Source organism: Vanellus vanellus, assembly GCF_965231255.1.
Source record: "Vanellus vanellus genome assembly, chromosome: 11".
Lineage (NCBI taxonomy): Eukaryota > Metazoa > Chordata > Aves > Charadriiformes > Charadriidae > Vanellus > Vanellus vanellus.
In genome coordinates this window covers 5844756-5861926 of record NC_138916.1, presented here as the reverse complement: position 1 = coordinate 5861926, position 17171 = coordinate 5844756, and the positions used below count along the sequence as shown (strand labels likewise).

Sequence of the window (17171 nt, the reverse complement as noted above, 5' to 3'; positions counted from 1 at the left end):
TTGTAATGTTACAGTTTTAGGTTGTTTTAATGACAGTGTTTCTACTTGGATTGATAGGATTTTTTTTCTGCTCACTGTTCCACTGTAGTTATAATGCTGTGGCCAACATGGTACTACTGATAAGCAGTACAATGGACTAGAGACCTGTTACACACAAAAATCACTTTAGACATTAATGGAAAAACAGATGCATCTTTCACAACAGTGGCATATAAAGAACTCAAGACTGCCCATAAATTCATCAAGCAGACTCGTAACACTGTAGGAAAGAATGGAACCTGAAAAATATTTTAAAGGCTATTAGGATCATGAAATATATCACACAACAGGTAATTCATTATCTACATTTCCCATACTTGGAGTGAAATGAGCTCCACTGCTTAGTTCAGCCAGTTACCTGGAAAAGCAAGCTTCTGCACATGGATAACCAGGATAAAAGTCAGCAGCAGGGCAGAGTGGATTTCCTAGCACCATCAGAGGGTTCAACAGACACCCAATTAGCCTGGGCAGTTTAGGTAAGCTGATGAAAGGATCCTTCTTTAGAAGGCTGGAACTGGCTTGAGAAAGGAAGAAAATAAGAGAGAGGGAGATTATTTAATTGAAATAAATATGATGGGCAGAATGACTCTGCTTATTCTGCTTGCTTCTGAAAAAGAGGGGGACTTTGAGCTCTATTGCACCACTCCAACTTGGAAGGAAGAGGAATGTGTGACTCTCAGTCAAGTCTTGGCAAATTGCTGCCCTGTCAGTGACTTTCTGTGACTAAATCTTGAAGTTCAAAAGGGAAAAAGACTGAGGGACTCAAAAGGAGACTGCTGGTGCTCCTGTATCTGCGAGGCCACTGTTCTGAAGGGTGACAGGAAAGCGTCCAGTCTTCCACCTGTGAATTAATGTTATCAGTATGGTTAAAGGATGTCTGATCAGGAAGATGATTTCACAGTTTTGTTGCTATGGATGTACACTCACTCTGACAGGCGAGTTATAAGATCACAGCCAGGCTATGCAGGTGCAGACACAAGGAATGGAAATTGAATTTCCTCTAAACAAAGATTTACATTCTATAGATTACTCTGCAAGTGCCCTTAATCCATATTCTGGAAGTCATGGTGGTACCAGAGGTGCATAGGTTGGCCATGCATTCAGGCTGTCAGACCCTGGAACACCACAGCCAGCATGGATGAACAATGAGAGACAATGATGTGTTGTCAGGAGAGACAGAGCATTCTGGGCTATGTTGTGGTTCTTCTAGCAGTGATAGTTTAACATCAGCAGCTAGAACTAGTGAGCACAATTAAGTCATACTGTTGCAGTGGTTTAGGATGTACTGGCTCACCATAAAAAGCAGTGGTGAGGCAACACCTCTATGAACTGGAAGCCCTGAAAGCAAGTGTCAAATGCTTTTTTCTGTTCTGTCTGGTGGGATTTAGGGTACAACTCATTTTATAAACAGTCTTCACAGTTTCAACTTTTTAAACGACCCTCTGGCGTATTCTATCAATGCAGAACTGGAGAAGAAAAAGGAAAATATGATGATTTAACATCAAGCAAATTTAATTGTGAAAAGGACTTAAAAACACTCTCCCTGAAGGATAGATATGTCTCATCTTGAAACTGGAAGAAAGCCTATGATTTCTCCCTAAGACTCTTTTGAACTGCATTAGAGGACAAGCACATGTAGGTGGGAGCAAGCCTCATAGCAAGACAGAAGGAACACATATTCAAGGGACCAGTGTATAAACTGCCTTGTTAGTTTCACATAAGTTTTAAAGGGCTGAACATGATGAAAACCTAAAAATTCCTATGATGTTACCCAGGACTTTCAGCTCTGTATTGCAGACTCTGTGCTTCTTTCAAGAACTCTGGGATATGGTGAAACCAGACCCAGAACTGCCCCCAGACCAGTGTGTTCAGGTCACTCTTCTTTTGTGGAAGATTGACTTCTTATTTGAGAAAACAGCTTGGGCTGTCACCTACCAGGCTAGGTCTGTAAGGCTTGAATGCTTCATGATTTCTGAAAACAGAAATCTGGCATGGGTGGGAGAGCTTATGCTGTATGACCCTCCATGGGCATGTTGTAGATTCAATTGACTGCAAGGTGATCAACGTCTCTAAATGTGATAAAAGAGCTTTCCTCCCTTAAACCTGGATTCCTTGTCTAGCACTGAGTTCAACCTGGGTTGCTTGTTCCCTCAATACATATATCTAGCCTGACTTCAGGGCAGGCTTCTCTCCACTAGACCAGGTAAATGCTTCTAATGATTTCCTGAAAAAAGTCCACCAAGAAGATCAGCTGTTTTCACAGAGATGTGCTGTGTTACAGCAGTAGTGACCATCATCCATCTCATGGCTTTGTAGAGTTACCGTGCTGTGGTTTGTATTGGGATATACCCCAGTTAATGAAATTTGAGAATTATAGCTTATACTTTCCTCAGGGTAAAAATAAAATCAGGCAGTGCAACTTTATAATGTATAGAATAGAATATTTCAGTTGCAAAGGACCTATGATGATCAACTAGTTTACCTGCCTGACCACTTCAGGGCTGACCAAAAGTTAAAGCATGTTATCAAAGACATTGTCCAAATTCCTCTTAAAACACTGATAAGCTTGGAGCATCGAGCACCTCTCTAAGAAGCCTGTTCCAGGGTTTGACCACCCGCTCAGTAAAGAAATGCTTCCTAATGTCCAGTATAAACCTCCCCTGGCGCAGCTTTGAACCATTCCCACGTGTCTTATCACTGGATACCAGGGAGAAGATAGCAGCACCTCCCTCTCCACTCCCCCTCCTCAGGAAGCTGTGGAGAGCAATGAGGTTGCCCCTCAGCCTCCTCCTCTCCAAACTAGCCAAGCCCAGAGTCCTTAGCCGCTCCTCATCTACAAAGAATTGTTCATTTCATATACCCTGCTTAGAAACAAAAACATAAATATCAAAGCACTTCACGCAAATATCACTGTTCTGGTAGCCTTGATAGAAGAACATTTTCTGCCCTTTGGTCCCATGTTTAATGTAGTCTAATTTCATGGTAATTCTCATGTATCCCAAATTAATTTGTTTCATATAACGGTTATATTGATATTAAGGTGAATAACACACACGCTGAGAAAAGCTATTCTCTGTACCCTCTTTGTGCTCTAAGTAAATTTAAAAATCAAATACTAAAAATAAACATAATTCTTATTTTCAAATAAAATGAGGCTTTGTAAAGCAAAGAAGTTTTCACAAAACTTAAATTCAGTAAGGATCACTTCTGTCAAGGTTAAAGAGAAAGAGAAAAAAACATTTAGTTCCCTGATACAGAGTCCTGGCACTCTGCTTGTCCACAGAAGTAACCTATTTCAACCATTGATAAAATGCATTTAGATCCATCTGAAAAAGTCAATTTTGAGAAAAGCTATGAATCTATGTGCCAATTTTTTGTCATTTTATGCATTGTTTTATTCCTCAAAAAAAGATTTTAGGAGTTAGCAAATGGACAATTTACTACTACTACAACCTTAACCAGACATTACAATGTCACTAAGTTATTCTTTGAGTAACTTCTAGGATTTAGACACCATATGCTGTGGCCCATGACTTGCACAAATAGCAATATTGAGAGTTTATTCTACAGTTGTGCCATACCACAGTCCAGTAGTGACACAGAAACCTGCAACAAGGGGATTTTGATTTCCAAAAGTATGTGGGGATTGATCTATGCACTGCAAAACACTTACAGGCAGGTTTTACTAAACAAGTAGTTCTTTCCCCCCAGCCCAGACGCACACACAAAAGTCCTTCCCCAGAGAGCACAGATCAGGAACAACCTTAAACCGAAAAGAGAGGAAGGATTAGTGCTCTAACGCACCTGAAATACATGTTCTTGGGGCTTCCTAGCTGGTTGCAGTGTGTCCCGCAGGTACAGTACGTTTGAAGCTTAAATGCACCAGATGACGTTGCTGTGTTGAAGCAGCAACCTGCTAGTACAAACAAGGCTCATGAGAATGAACAAGGCAGCAAGCCAAGGACATTTCAAAAAAGGATAACTCACCTTGTCAAAACATGCTAGATCTTGATTCAGTGTCTTTAACACGTTAAAAACAGATGTGTTGGCAGACATCACTTCCCTGTATTTCCCATGCCATGAGCTACAAAGACTGAGGTGTCACTGGAGGAGGAGAGTTTAACCACAAATGCAGTTGCCTGCAGGCCACACTCTGTTGTACTGGGATGGGCTGTGAGAGCCCATGAGTGTAACACAGCTCCAAGGAGTTGTGCATGGAGGCTCTCCTCCTGGTGTTCCTCCCTTGGCCCCAGCCCGGCCCCATTCCTGGGCAGACAATGGGAGGTAGGAGGGAACCACTCTCCAGTTCTAGAGAGGGTGGAATTCTGCTGTGGGAGCTGTCAGGTAGAGGGATCCTATGCTGCACGTGCAGGGATGTGTGAAGCGCATAAGAACAGCAGCCTCCAGATGACTTCCTTCTCTCCAGGTTATATGCAGTGAATCTCTAGTTGTTTGTATCAGCTTTCACCTAGACTATATTTGACTTACGATTTGGCTGGAAATATTCCTGCTTTGCAGCAAGTTAAGACAGACAGTCCAAGCAGCTTCACCTAGTCCTTGCAGATTAAATATTAAAATGAAAACTCATGAATAACGAAAGAGTATCCTCTGAGTAGTAAAATTTAGTTGAACATTGTGCCACACTCATGTAAGAAGAACTGATGGGATTGGGCTCCATATCTTGATAGGTAAGACATGTAATCACAACAGTTATATCTTTAAGTGGAATACATTTCAGAGTGGTATCAGTAATCAGCAGCACCTAATTAAAAAACAGATGTTGCTTTTGGCATACTGAAGTACAACATTTGAGTCAAAGCTCAAAGCTAGACTCTTCATCCTTAGACTGTCCTCTGCATACAGAAGAAGGACAGTTCTTTCTAAAGTTTCATTTTAGAATGACCCAGCATTTCAGCAGCTAGGCTGTGGTTTTCTGTCCACTAAGTTGTCGTGCTTCTGCACAAGTGTTTTCTGAAATGAGAATGCATTCCACATTTTTCCTTTCCATTTAAAAAAAAAGGCCTGCTACGGCCCTGACCCTGCAAAGCTTCATACAGATGATCTGTGATTACTTCCTTTATCGCAGAGCTCCTTTTGCCCAAAGAATATTTGGAGAACAAAAATCATTTGGAATGTCAGTGGGGGGGGGGGGGGGGGAAAATCCATTAATGAAACTGATACCAGTAAGAAGAACATGACTCCAGGAGCCAATGTAAAGAGTCCTGTAGACTTCAAACAACTTTTAGAAAAGGCTCAGGATTTTGTGGAGGTTGTGGTTTTGGTCTCAGGGAGCAGATAGAAAGGATAAAAACAGATAGTGAGAGTTTTACCTTGAAATTGATGGTTTGAAATTTCGTTTAACAGAAAATCAGGAGAAAAGTCACAGTATACTGTAATTATACCCTGAGATAAAGAAGCAGCTTGGGGTGATTTTGCGAATCGCGTCCCCCCCAGCATTAAGTATCTGCCGTTAATGGTTTACAAGCAGAGAAGTGCAGCAAAGTAGGTTAAAAATGCTTGGAGAACAACACTGGCTCACAGCAGCGAGCAGGAAGAGTGTGAGAAAGGCAAGGATTTTCTTTGACAAAATTCCTTCCACATCAGGGAATCCATAGGCATGAGAAAATAAACACTTTAACTACTGCTCCCAAATACAAAGAGTTTAAACATATGGCCAGATATTACTGTAAAAAAGAAAAATAGTCTGAAGTTATTGCTGTCACACACATATTCCCACTGGAAAAAGTAGAAATAGGCTCACGTGACCATAACAGATTCTCTGGCACTTTGTAAAAATTGTTACATGGTGAGCGACTTTGCTTAAGTGAGGAGGACGAAATTAAACCCTTTATTCTTTAGCTATCTCATCCTCTTTCATTCCCTTAAGCAAGCTTTAAGTTTGAATCCAGCCTCAGCCTGCCTCACTCATCCCCCAGGGCCAGCAGCCTCCCGCTGGAGCCGGCAATGTGGAACACATGGCACTTGTATGCTGGGAACCTCCTCCACCCCAAACACTTAAGAGAAAACAGGCTGCAATTTACTTGCAGCACATGTTTCACTTGAGGCTTCACACTACCTGAAACCATGTCAGAACCTAATACTCAGCTGTTGAGACACTTGTGGGTTTTTTGCTACCCATGCATGTAAAGCAAAAGATGCTTCCTTCTGTTTTCCAGCATTCACAAATATCTTTTGCCACTTAATTTGTCTCAATTAAAATAACAAATAAAATGAAAGCTCTGGAAAATGCTTCTTTTAGCATCAGTCTTATAAGTAGCTGCGTGGACATGTCTTTGAGAAGAAAGAATCAGGGAATACCTTTTCCAGGCCATAGTTGTGGGAAGCACAGCTCTTCCTTCATGATCAGCAGCACTATCCTCAGAGCTGAGTGTGAAACCAGGCAGGCGATACAGCAGGTTCTGTATTTTCTTCCCACCTGAATAAATGATAGAAGAAACTTCCTGGGTAGCAGTCTTGTTCTATCCGTCATCCATTGATACACAGATGATGAGTCAGGTACATACAGGGAGGGCAGGGGCCAGCCAGTCCCAAGCGTCTCTGGGGCTAAAACACCTGAAAGATGCTGTTTCACTTTCACAGAGAAAATCCCATCTCTGGCCTCCAGGACAGGGATTGTTTTTTGTTTCTGTGCCAGAGCAGCGTCTGCCTCATCAGCACTCCTCAAAGAGTAGGGCCAGATCAGAAAGCCTTCAACTTGTTCCAGCTGCTTTTAATTAATCAGAACTCATCAGCAAACTGAAGGCCAGCAAATGGCACAGGCACTAATAAGCATGGCTTCCAATATTCCTAGTATTGAGCTACATAGCAGCAGCACCCTCACTCTGTGTGCTGTTTATTCTTATTTGCTGTTCACTGAGATCAGCTGAAGTGGGGAAGAACAACCAATCTTATGTAATTAAAATATTATACTCTGTGATTTACTGCTCAGCAACTTTGCAAAAGCAATGAAGTGATAGCATTCAACAGCAACTTAAGTGGCAGTCAGGTCAGAGGAGCTTCAGCCCCCAAATACTTAATCCACATTATCCATTCAAAGATCAGCTGTTTCAGACAGGCTGAAAGTTATTAACAACTGCCCCACTTCACCTGTCAACAGTTTGCCCTCCTCTAAGAATACAATTCAAATCTCTTCTTCTTTCTGTTAGATCTGAGTCAAAACCCCTTATAAGTGGTAGAGAACACTAGCGACCCCAGGCTGGAGTCAGTCTTCTAAAGGAAATTTGCAAAATGAATTATAGGTTTGTGGTTTTCTTGTTTGATGTGTTTTTTGGTGTTTTTTTTTTTCTTCTTTCTTTTTAAAGTATTGCACTGGTATCAGGGAGCTGTTACAACAGTTACAGAGACACAAGCCCTTCAAGGATGGTTTAGTGGTACATGATCTTATTGCGACCATGCAAGAGTACGTTTCATCCACTGAAAAGAGTGGCAAACAAGGGAAAAGAGCACTCTTGGGCTTGTGCTATTGTACTGAATGCTTTAATTTTAAATGCATCTTCAGTGTGCTGCCCAGTGAAACTCTGGAAAAGCATTTCATAAATCAGTTTTAAATTAGCAGCACTTCATTGTCCTCCAGGCAAAGAAACCCATTATGATTTATCTGTGTGGTAAGATCGCATTAAAAGGAAGAATTAACTGAGGATTGCTGTCAGTGTATGACTGACAATAAGATGGAAGTTTGGTCTCGTCACAGGAAATGCAAACAAATTATACTTTTAGGGGGCGTCAGTGAAAAGCTCAGCATTAAAATAAATCACCATCAGACCCTGGAGACAGAGCAGCTGGGTATGGGCTGGTGTTCCCTCCTCTCAGTCGTGCTGTCTTTACCTTTGTGTAATCCTGCTGACTTTAGACTTTCACTGCACAAATGAGAAGAGAATCACATGCCAAATATATGGCATGCTAGCTTTGTCCAGTCTTACCAATTACAACTCCAGAGTATCCAACAGTAACATTCTTATCCAATGTGAACGTGTTTTTCACTGGGCACCTGAGCTCCACACAAAAAAATACAGTGCTTTAAGAAAGTTCTTTTATGACGGAATTGCTGGTATATTCTTATTCATTCCATTTATGTTTCTTTTGAATCAACATCTCACTTAAAAACTGTAGTGTCAAGAATAGTAGGAATTTCCTTGTTCGGAGCTCCCAAAGCAGATTTCATGTCTTTTTAATTTTTACTAGATTTTTTCCAATACAAATCCTTTTATAGAGCACAATTCCCATGCCACCCTTTTATTTATCCATCTATACTGGTGCTAGTCAGAATATGAATCCATTTATCATAGTTCTCACTCGTGTTCGTATGCAACTGAAACACCACAAAATATTGGCCAAAACAAAGCTAATCTATCAGACTTGGAACATTACATCTCATAAAATCTTATTAAAACATTTAGAAGATAGCATTGCCTCATTCCAATTAATTTCCTCTTTTATCTTTTGTCCTGCTGCAGATTACACATCAGTCCAGGATTCCATTTTCTTCCTCTCCTGGAAATCAAGCATCCATCGGGTATCTGCCATCTCCAAATCCAGCTGGTCTTAATGTATCAAATCCATTTGCTAAACCCATTCTTGCAGATGTTTGAAGCAGAAGCAGCAGCCAAGTCAAAGGCTTTGGCTGTGTATGACTGGTCTAGAGATCCCTCTCCTGTCACCAACAACTACTGTTGGTATTGGAGTTTCTCTCTGAAGCCCAGACTATTTATACAAGGCAAGTCTGCAGATTACCCCATTTTTGGACAAGGAATGCAGGGCTGGAAGTGACCTCCTCAGTCTTTAAATATGATCCCTCTCTATTGCAAACATTGCATTATCCAATTCCCCATCATCATCATCTTATCCTGCTGCATCAGGAAAAGAAGTCAGGTTTCAGCTCTACTTCTCCCAGAGGAAAGCTGTTCTAGATCCCAATCACTGCTGCGATACTTTCAGGCTAAATTTATTCATGGCTCGTATAGGCTCATCTGTACTTATGCCAACATGTTCCTGAACCTCACACAATTCTTTCTCTTCTTCCTTCCCAACAGTGTTCACCCTCCGATGCTCTACGGAGGACAGTTTGGCTTTTCTGCAGATAAACATCATGGCCTTTAAGAGGATCTTGTAGAAGATAGGAGATCTCACTAGAGGTTTGTCTAAAAGTAAGAATATTCCCTGTGATAGGAGATCTCACTAGAGGTTTGTCTAAAAGTAAGAATATTCCTTGTATCTGAGGGAAACAAATCTCCCAATACATGTCTTTTTCAGGACTGCTCATGGTGATCTCATGATTGGCTGTTACACCTAAGCCACTCACCCCGAATGGGTCACATTTTGATGCAGAAGGTTTTGGTTTTGCTCTTAATTGCAAGACCATGCATTTTGCAGCTCTGAATTTCTTCTTGTTTCTTTTACTTCATACTTCAAGGAGGACAGTTCTTTCTTCCTTGTCTTAAAGGAGCAAAGTGTCTTCACCCTCATCCAAATCCTTCCACACAGTGTGTTTCAAGCAAAGGCTTTCTTTATGCTAGAGGGAAGAGGCATAATACTTTGCTTTTGGTCATCAACAGAAACCCAAATAAATATTTTCTGGACAGAAGCTGGAGAAAGCTGTGTGGAAACAGTCCATTCACACAGTTGAAATGAACTGCCATCAGGACTTCGCAAATGGAGAGGTACATTCACATCACTGATCCTCCAAAAGGTAGGTGTGAGCAGAGACGTAGAGATGCACTGTATGTGAAAGGAGCCCCAGAAGCACACATACCACTGCTTTACAACGAGTCTGAACCATGAGCTGCATGTCACCTGACAGAAAGTCCATCAGGTTTACTTATACTGAGCCCTATACTGGATTTGCCATCATTTTACCAGTATTCTTGGCATCTGTATCCAGCCTCTCTAGATAGTTACTAGTAAAGAGGAGAACATTTCAAAAAAGGAAAGAATATCATGACTCACTGCTCCTAGTTACACTCATTACTCTCCTCTATAAAGATGCTAATTTCCTGGGCCAAAGCTTTTTCTCTCACTTTCCCATTCTCTTTGCTACCCTTTGCCTGAATCATGATCAAATTCCTCTCTATTGGGTAACTGGCTAGCAGATTGTTAGATTGCAATTAGACATGCATACATGGCACCACCTGCTACGTGCTTTTAATTTCTTTTTGGCTCTGGAACAGCTGTTGGTTTCAATTTTTGTCAGTTCAGAGTGAAGAAGAGAAGGGATTTTTTTTTTTCTGCAGATGCTTTCATTCTTCTGCAGGATATCAGGGCATGTAACAAACTCAGAAGAATTTATTTAAGATCATAGGTAATCAAGTTTTACATAAGTTTTGTCAGTGAAATTGTACACATTTAACGAGTTTACTTAAGGAGTCCCCAAAATTATATAGGCCCACAGCCACATCTGTTTGTCCCTAGGGTTCTCTTTTTTTTAAACTACTTCTGATTTTAACAATATGCACAAAGCAAGCCAAGCAACTGGAAGTTTTATAAACTAGTAGATAGAACATGAAATGATAAAGCAACCAGTGCATCAGAAACCTGCCAAAAAGTGAGATGGAAAAATTTCATTGCTCTATCTTGAATACCTCATTTAAAAGTGAGGGAGGCAAAGATATACAGTGCATCATTTCCATGTTTTTCAATTCACTGACCCATAAGTCAATCCTTGAATTTATCAATAATAGAGCATAATTTTCTCAAAAGTATTGACATGTGTCAACTTAATTTTAACATCTTTTGTCAAGTCAGCCGTAAAAATGCAGATAATCATAACTTCCGAATACTTGATGTTGTAACAAACAGTTCTGAGTTCCCTGAGGGAAAACAAATTATGCTATTGAAAAAACCCAGAGGTGGCCATGTTCACTTAAGTAATGGCTCTTTCCTCTTGCATGGACACACCAAAATATACACACTCACTTGAGGCACACAAACTGGGCTCTGACAGCAGAATCTAGTCTGCACCCTGGTATTAAAATCTCCACAAAAACTTGAGAGCTGTTCATTGTTGACATGGTTCCAACTGATAAGTATAAACAGAAAGCATCTTACTTCATGGTATTTGTTTGGTTTTATTTTGGGATTGTTTTCTCCTCAAATATTCTACATTAAATAAACAGAATTGGTGATGCGCATAGCTCCCCTGTTAGAAGGGCTGTACTTCAGCATTGGCTAGAAGAATACTTACTATTCCGTCATTGAATTGCTGGGCAGAAGCAGTGTCTAAGCACACAAGAAACATCTGCAAAACCTGTCCAAGAGCCAGAAAGGGATTTTGAGTTGTGAGACTAGTAGGCACTGTTGTCCTGTGGCCAGGTTTTCTGAAGCAGGATAAATTTCTTTGCAAAACTATGAAGTTGTAACTGACTCCCTCCACAGTCACTTATGCATAGAAAATCTAATGCCATGCTCTCCCTTCCCCTTTTCCCCCCCTTGTTTAATATCTTTGCTATTTCAAACTGTAACCAGTTTATAGCTGTTTTCCCAGCACTCACTGCTGTTGCATATCTCTAGTCATATACAGCCAGAGAGCACCTTGTGATGGGCTGGGCTGTAGTTGTGCTGCAGTGCTGGACCTCTTCCCTGCAGTGGGACAACCCAGATGGCACCAAGGGTGAGGTTTCGACACCTGAGAGGACTCTAAGATGATTGATATTTCTGCTCTCCTTCGATAAGATTTCAGCCATAGAGCTCAAGGAAAAGTGCTTATGATTGTTTTCAAGGATGCAAAGTACAAAGGAACAGAGTGTGTATTGACAGAGTTCCAGATGTATTTAGGCACTCAGTGATGTGAACAGACACTTGATAGAGGCTCTTTATATGCTGTTTAAAATCTCATTTAAATGATGTGGCTTGCCCTTATAGCTCAGATGTTTTTACAGTCTGTACTACCTAAGTCTATCTACATAGGCCGTTACATGTCTTCCTGAATTCAGTCCCTTAACAGTTCAGCTCTCACTAAAACCTATAGCAAAACATGCACTGATTTCAGTCACATGCCATGCCCCCACCTACATGTAGTAAAATACCCAGCTAGCTCCAACCCTTTCCTCTGACTTCTAGACAGAGATGCACCTCACCCAACCTCCTCCGAGTAGTGTAATATGAACATTAGTACTTACCGAAAAGACACCAGTGTCCCACATAAGCTAGTGCCAATTCTAGCCACTGATGAGGAAGTATGGAAAGCTACAAAATCCTAAGAATTTAGGCCTTGGCCCCCTTGGTATATGAGCAGCATAACCTTTGAGATGTCATGATTCAGCTATGTGTTCACATGCATGGACTCTGGTGACTTGAGAAAAGATTGAAAGGGGCAATCCCTGTCAAAGCCTTTTGCTTTACCACCAAAATGACAAGTGTTACAGGGTTAGGCTTTTTCCTTAAATCCCAGTGAGAAAATCAGTTACTGACATGGAACATCACAGAGCTGATCTAAAATTAAACTTTGGGGTGAAATTACAAATTACTCTATCGATCAAGATGAAATCATTTATGTTAGTCACTTCAGTTTCCATTAATTCTAACACAGCACAACAGGATGGCATCTCAGAATCCAATTTCCCCACAAACGCTAGTCCCTCACATATTCAGAGATATCTTGATTTATTCAAGCACTTACAAAGTCCCTGCTGCATTTTCATTTGGCCTTCATTTTCCCTTTTTTCACTGGAAGAAGCATTTTTCCCCTCCCATCTGGTTTGAGCTTGAAATCTGACTTACGGCTTGTCGACACTGTATTTTTGCTTTCTCAGGTAACTGAAGAACAAGTTACATTGGAGGCTTGATGTGCATCCTGGGTCTATAGGATGGGGAATGAAGCAGTGTACCATTTAAGATGGCTGTATTGAGGGTACGCTACCTACCTTACAAACAGGAAAGCAATAGTGATCCCTGCTTGTTTCATGAGGCAGGCTGCATCCTGGGTTGAACCCTTGCTGCATGTCATTCTTAATTTGCTGACACCCATTAAAACATTCCTTTGAGACCTGTGCATATGCCCCTCCTTTATGAGAGTGGCATTATCTTGATACTTTGAAATCATTTTCCCTATACCCAGCAGTGCCTCAACACAAGAGCACTATGATCATGCAAAACCCTGGTTGCTCTTATTAGCTCACAACAGATTGTTGTCTCAGCTTCGGAGACCTTTCACCCTAGCAAATAGAAATCTGCCTTACCAAAGTGCAGTGCATAAAAAGAGGGGAAGAAAGGGGTGAATATCAAATGTAAGATGATTTCATATTGTAAATCTTAACATTAAAAGGATACTTCTGCTTACAGCTAACATACTAAATTACTTCAGGAGACTGGGTTCTAGAAGTAGACATAGCCACAGCAGCTTACTCCTACAGTTACTCAGATAAACTGGTAGAGCAGATACCAACTTCTGTTCTACGTTTTTGGCAAATCCTCCAAGGCCAATACCTGCCTGACAAAAATGATATAACCATTGCAAACACATGCAACAGACGCTGCTCAACCATGTTCAATTCACAGAGTGTCAGTGATGTCCCTTTTACTTTCTCCTAGGCAAAGGGGCAGATGTCCCATTTGCTGTGTGATTAGGGCACAAAGATCTGTGGTTACCACTACGGCACAGATGACTCCACACCGTATCTGCAAAGCTGCACTGCACAGCTGTCCCGTCCTCCTCCCTCCCCTGTTCAACTCCCTGCATCAAATCAGTCTGTGGAACAGAAGTGCACAAGACTACGTTATGTTAACAAGACTGTGGAAGGTAACTACAGTATCAAAATATTTACAAAATGGATTCCAGGTTCCTAAACCTGCAGTTACAAATGCTTTCCCCGCATCTATTATTCTTGGGCTGCAGTAGACAATGATGAAAAAGTTCAGCTTGGGCAGTTAACAAGTAGAGAAATCTCTCACCTTTTTAGTGAATCATTACCTTTAAAAAGGCACTTAAGGAAGCTATCTGTTTTTTCCTTTCTACTTACTTCTACCCCCAAACATGCGCAATACACAAGAAACTAAAGTCATGTTCCTAGGGAAAGATTAAGATATCTGCAAAGCTTGCATGCCAGCCTCTGAGGGCAAAGGCTGGCACTGACAGTGGAAAGCACACTACAGAGCCTGTTCTGTTGCTGCAGGAGAGAAACTTCTTCCTCCCTAGGTGGTTAAGAAATATTCAACCATTTCAGTTTTATGAGTATAAAGTAACACTAAGTAAAATTCAAGTAGAACTGTTAGAGTAAATTCATATTAGGATAAAATTTAATTAAATACTTAAAGGATATAAAACATTTCTGGACAAGCTGCATTTCTAGTATGGTGCTGGTATCTCTAGTTTGGCACTGTTACCTATTATTGAAGGAATGCTGAAATCATTCCTAAGGCAGAATGGTTACATTTAATAGTACCGTCTAGTACCACTTGCTGTAATAGTGCAATTGCCTGACTCTGTAAAATGATCCTGGCAGCCTCAGCAGCAGTGAATGAAATAGCCCAGCACATTGTGTCACATGGGTTGCAGTTCCCAGCTCTCTAAAAACTACCTGATAAAACAGAACAATTAATCCTGCAATGTAACTATTGCTTCAACAACATGCCAGCTATTTTTAAGATACCTTAACATCTTGCAGAGAGACACAGTTGACATCTGGCAGGCCAGGGGTCAGATACAGGTGTTGCTGAGTTAAGGCCATAAAATATGATAGTAAGTGCCTGCTTAGCTGCAAAACAGGGCTCTGCCTCATCACTTGACTGTGTACCTTCTCCTTGTCAGGAAAGCTATGGTGCTGGCGCTCACAAGCAAGCTGTGGTAAGGCCTAATCCTGCCCCACAGACTTCAGCAGGACTTGTGCCATCAACTTCAATAGATACAAGATCTATCAGTAACAGACAGATTTTTTACAGGTAAGGGCACAGATTAGGACTTGTGCAGATTTTCTGAACTGCAACAAGGGTCTGTCAGCCTTTTTAGGTGACAGGTACCTTTAGAAAACTGTTCCTTGCCCATTGAACTGTTCTCTCCTCCAAGAAAATGGAGGCTACACTATAGACCTAACTGATTTTACTTCTTCATTATTGCCACATTCACAACTCTCAGCTATGATGCTATTGCTGAGACATTAAATCCTGATGCTAGCTGCTGAATCTGGGCATAGAAAAATAATCAATGACACACAGAAAGAGATAATGCAAAGAAATCATGACAAGCAGGAAAAGGATCTAGAGGTGCCAATAGTTACTGAAACTCAGAGTAATACATTTAACAAAGTGGATGGGTTGTTGGTTTTGGTTTTTTTTGTTTTGTTGTTTTTTTTTTTTTTTTTTTTTTTTTTTTTAAGCACTGTAACTTGTAGATCAATTGACTACACATTTAATCACATGGATGAATTATCCGCACATACTGAGTGCTACACTGTGGCACTTCAATATCATTCCTCAAAGTGCAATAGTGAAGGACTTACTTTTGCCCCTGTCCTGGCAACATTCCTGCCAAATCCATCAACAATTGTCTCATGTTGAGGTGGCTGCACCTAAAATTGTGCAAATAAACCTCTGCTGTATTTAGATGTTTGGAATAATCTGCAGTCTGGACTCCTACACAGAAATTCAGATCTCTGGCCAGTTTAGTGGCCACAGAAGAGATGATGCTTCTGGGCACAGGAAGAGTATTCCATCTCAAAGCCCGGAAGACAGAAATGGTTGGATGTATGCCACTGGAGAAACTTATTCATTGCACTCAGCAACAACTGGAGACATTATTATAGTTCTTTCTGGATAGAATTGTGGAAAAGTAAAAGCGACACTTATTAGTGAAATGATTATTCATAGACTGTCTTTATCCCTCACTTCCTCCACCAATTCAAAATTGGATGCTTCTAGGTCCCTTCACAAAGCCTCACAATAACACGAGAGTCTTCTCTGCAAGTTTAACATCTGGAAAAACTCTCCCGTATTTCTCCATTTTGCCACTTCTCCTTCTGTCTTCAGACCTCATAAGAGTCAACAACTTGCTGCACTATTGGAACAGCTGAGTTTTTCCTCAATTGTTCTGCTAATCTTTCATATTTCATTTCATGTAGGTCTAAGTATTTCATCTGTCTGCAAATATCAGTGAATGTCTGCCACTACTCATAAAATAGTTTTATCTGAAGGTTGGGTTTTTTTAAAACAGTATCTGTTTGATTTATGTAAAGTGGCTAATGAGTAATTGTACACATTTTATTCGGAAGGCACAGAGAATGCAAGCCAACCACTAGAGCTGCCCTGAGGATGAAGTACCTAGGTTACCCCCAGAGCTGGCTTTGTCCACCACAGAAAAGTGAACAGGGTCCAGAAAAACAAACAAGGTCCATTTCCCCCCAAAGTAGTTGCTGTTTCATACATTCTCATCCCCTCTCCTGGCAGCAGCAGCTGCCAGCCTGGTTTTCAGGACTCTGCCAGGGCCCATTCTGCCATCCTTATTGCTGTCTCCTTTGCATGTGCCTAGATCTAGCCCTGCCAAGCACCTCAATCAAAAGTAAAGAAAAATCCCAACCTCAACTATGCCTATGATTTCTACCTATGTATCATCTCATTAGAAATTATTTATATATATCAATAACCTTGCTTGCAAGGTTGAAACAGAAAATTATGTGTATTTTTATAGACAGTATGTGCCAGTTTCCACCTTGTCTGGATTTTAACTCTTAATGAAATCTACAGCATTAAGTTAAAAAAAAACACCTCTGCCCAAATTGCCAAGGTCACTACTACTAATTGCTTCACTCTGGTAAATAAATTACATAGGTGTGTACGTATACACACATGTTCACACAGACACCTACTCCATTCAAAACGAAATGTACTTGTTTTGTGCTTTATTTGAATGATCAAATTGTTGCAAGGGGACTTAAAAAAAAAAAAAAAAACAAAAACCAACACAACCTGTAAATCCACAAATGCACAATGCAGGGTATAGAACAGTACACAAGGGCCTAAGTAGGTGCCAAGTTCCCGTTAGGATACACACCCCAGCAAAGTCTAAGCTCATGCTTTGTGATTAAGAAAGGTTTACCATACTTTAAAAATTCCACAACACACTCCCTGATCACAAGGCTGAAGTGATACAAGAGACCTTATACTGCTCCCTTGTTGTGGGGTACCTCTTT

The 17171-nt window shown here is 40.8% G+C and overlaps 1 long non-coding RNA gene across 1 annotated transcript in view; it reads left to right on the top strand.

Annotated features, from left to right (window-relative positions):
• Positions 1-8572, top strand: part of LOC309676515 — a 32006-nt gene extending 23434 nt beyond the window's left edge. The window contains exon 4 of the long non-coding RNA XR_014269598.1: positions 8514-8572. This is a non-coding gene — a long non-coding RNA (uncharacterized lncRNA). The remainder of the gene's footprint in view (positions 1-8513) is intronic.
• The last annotated feature ends 8599 nt before the right edge of the window (positions 8573-17171 follow it).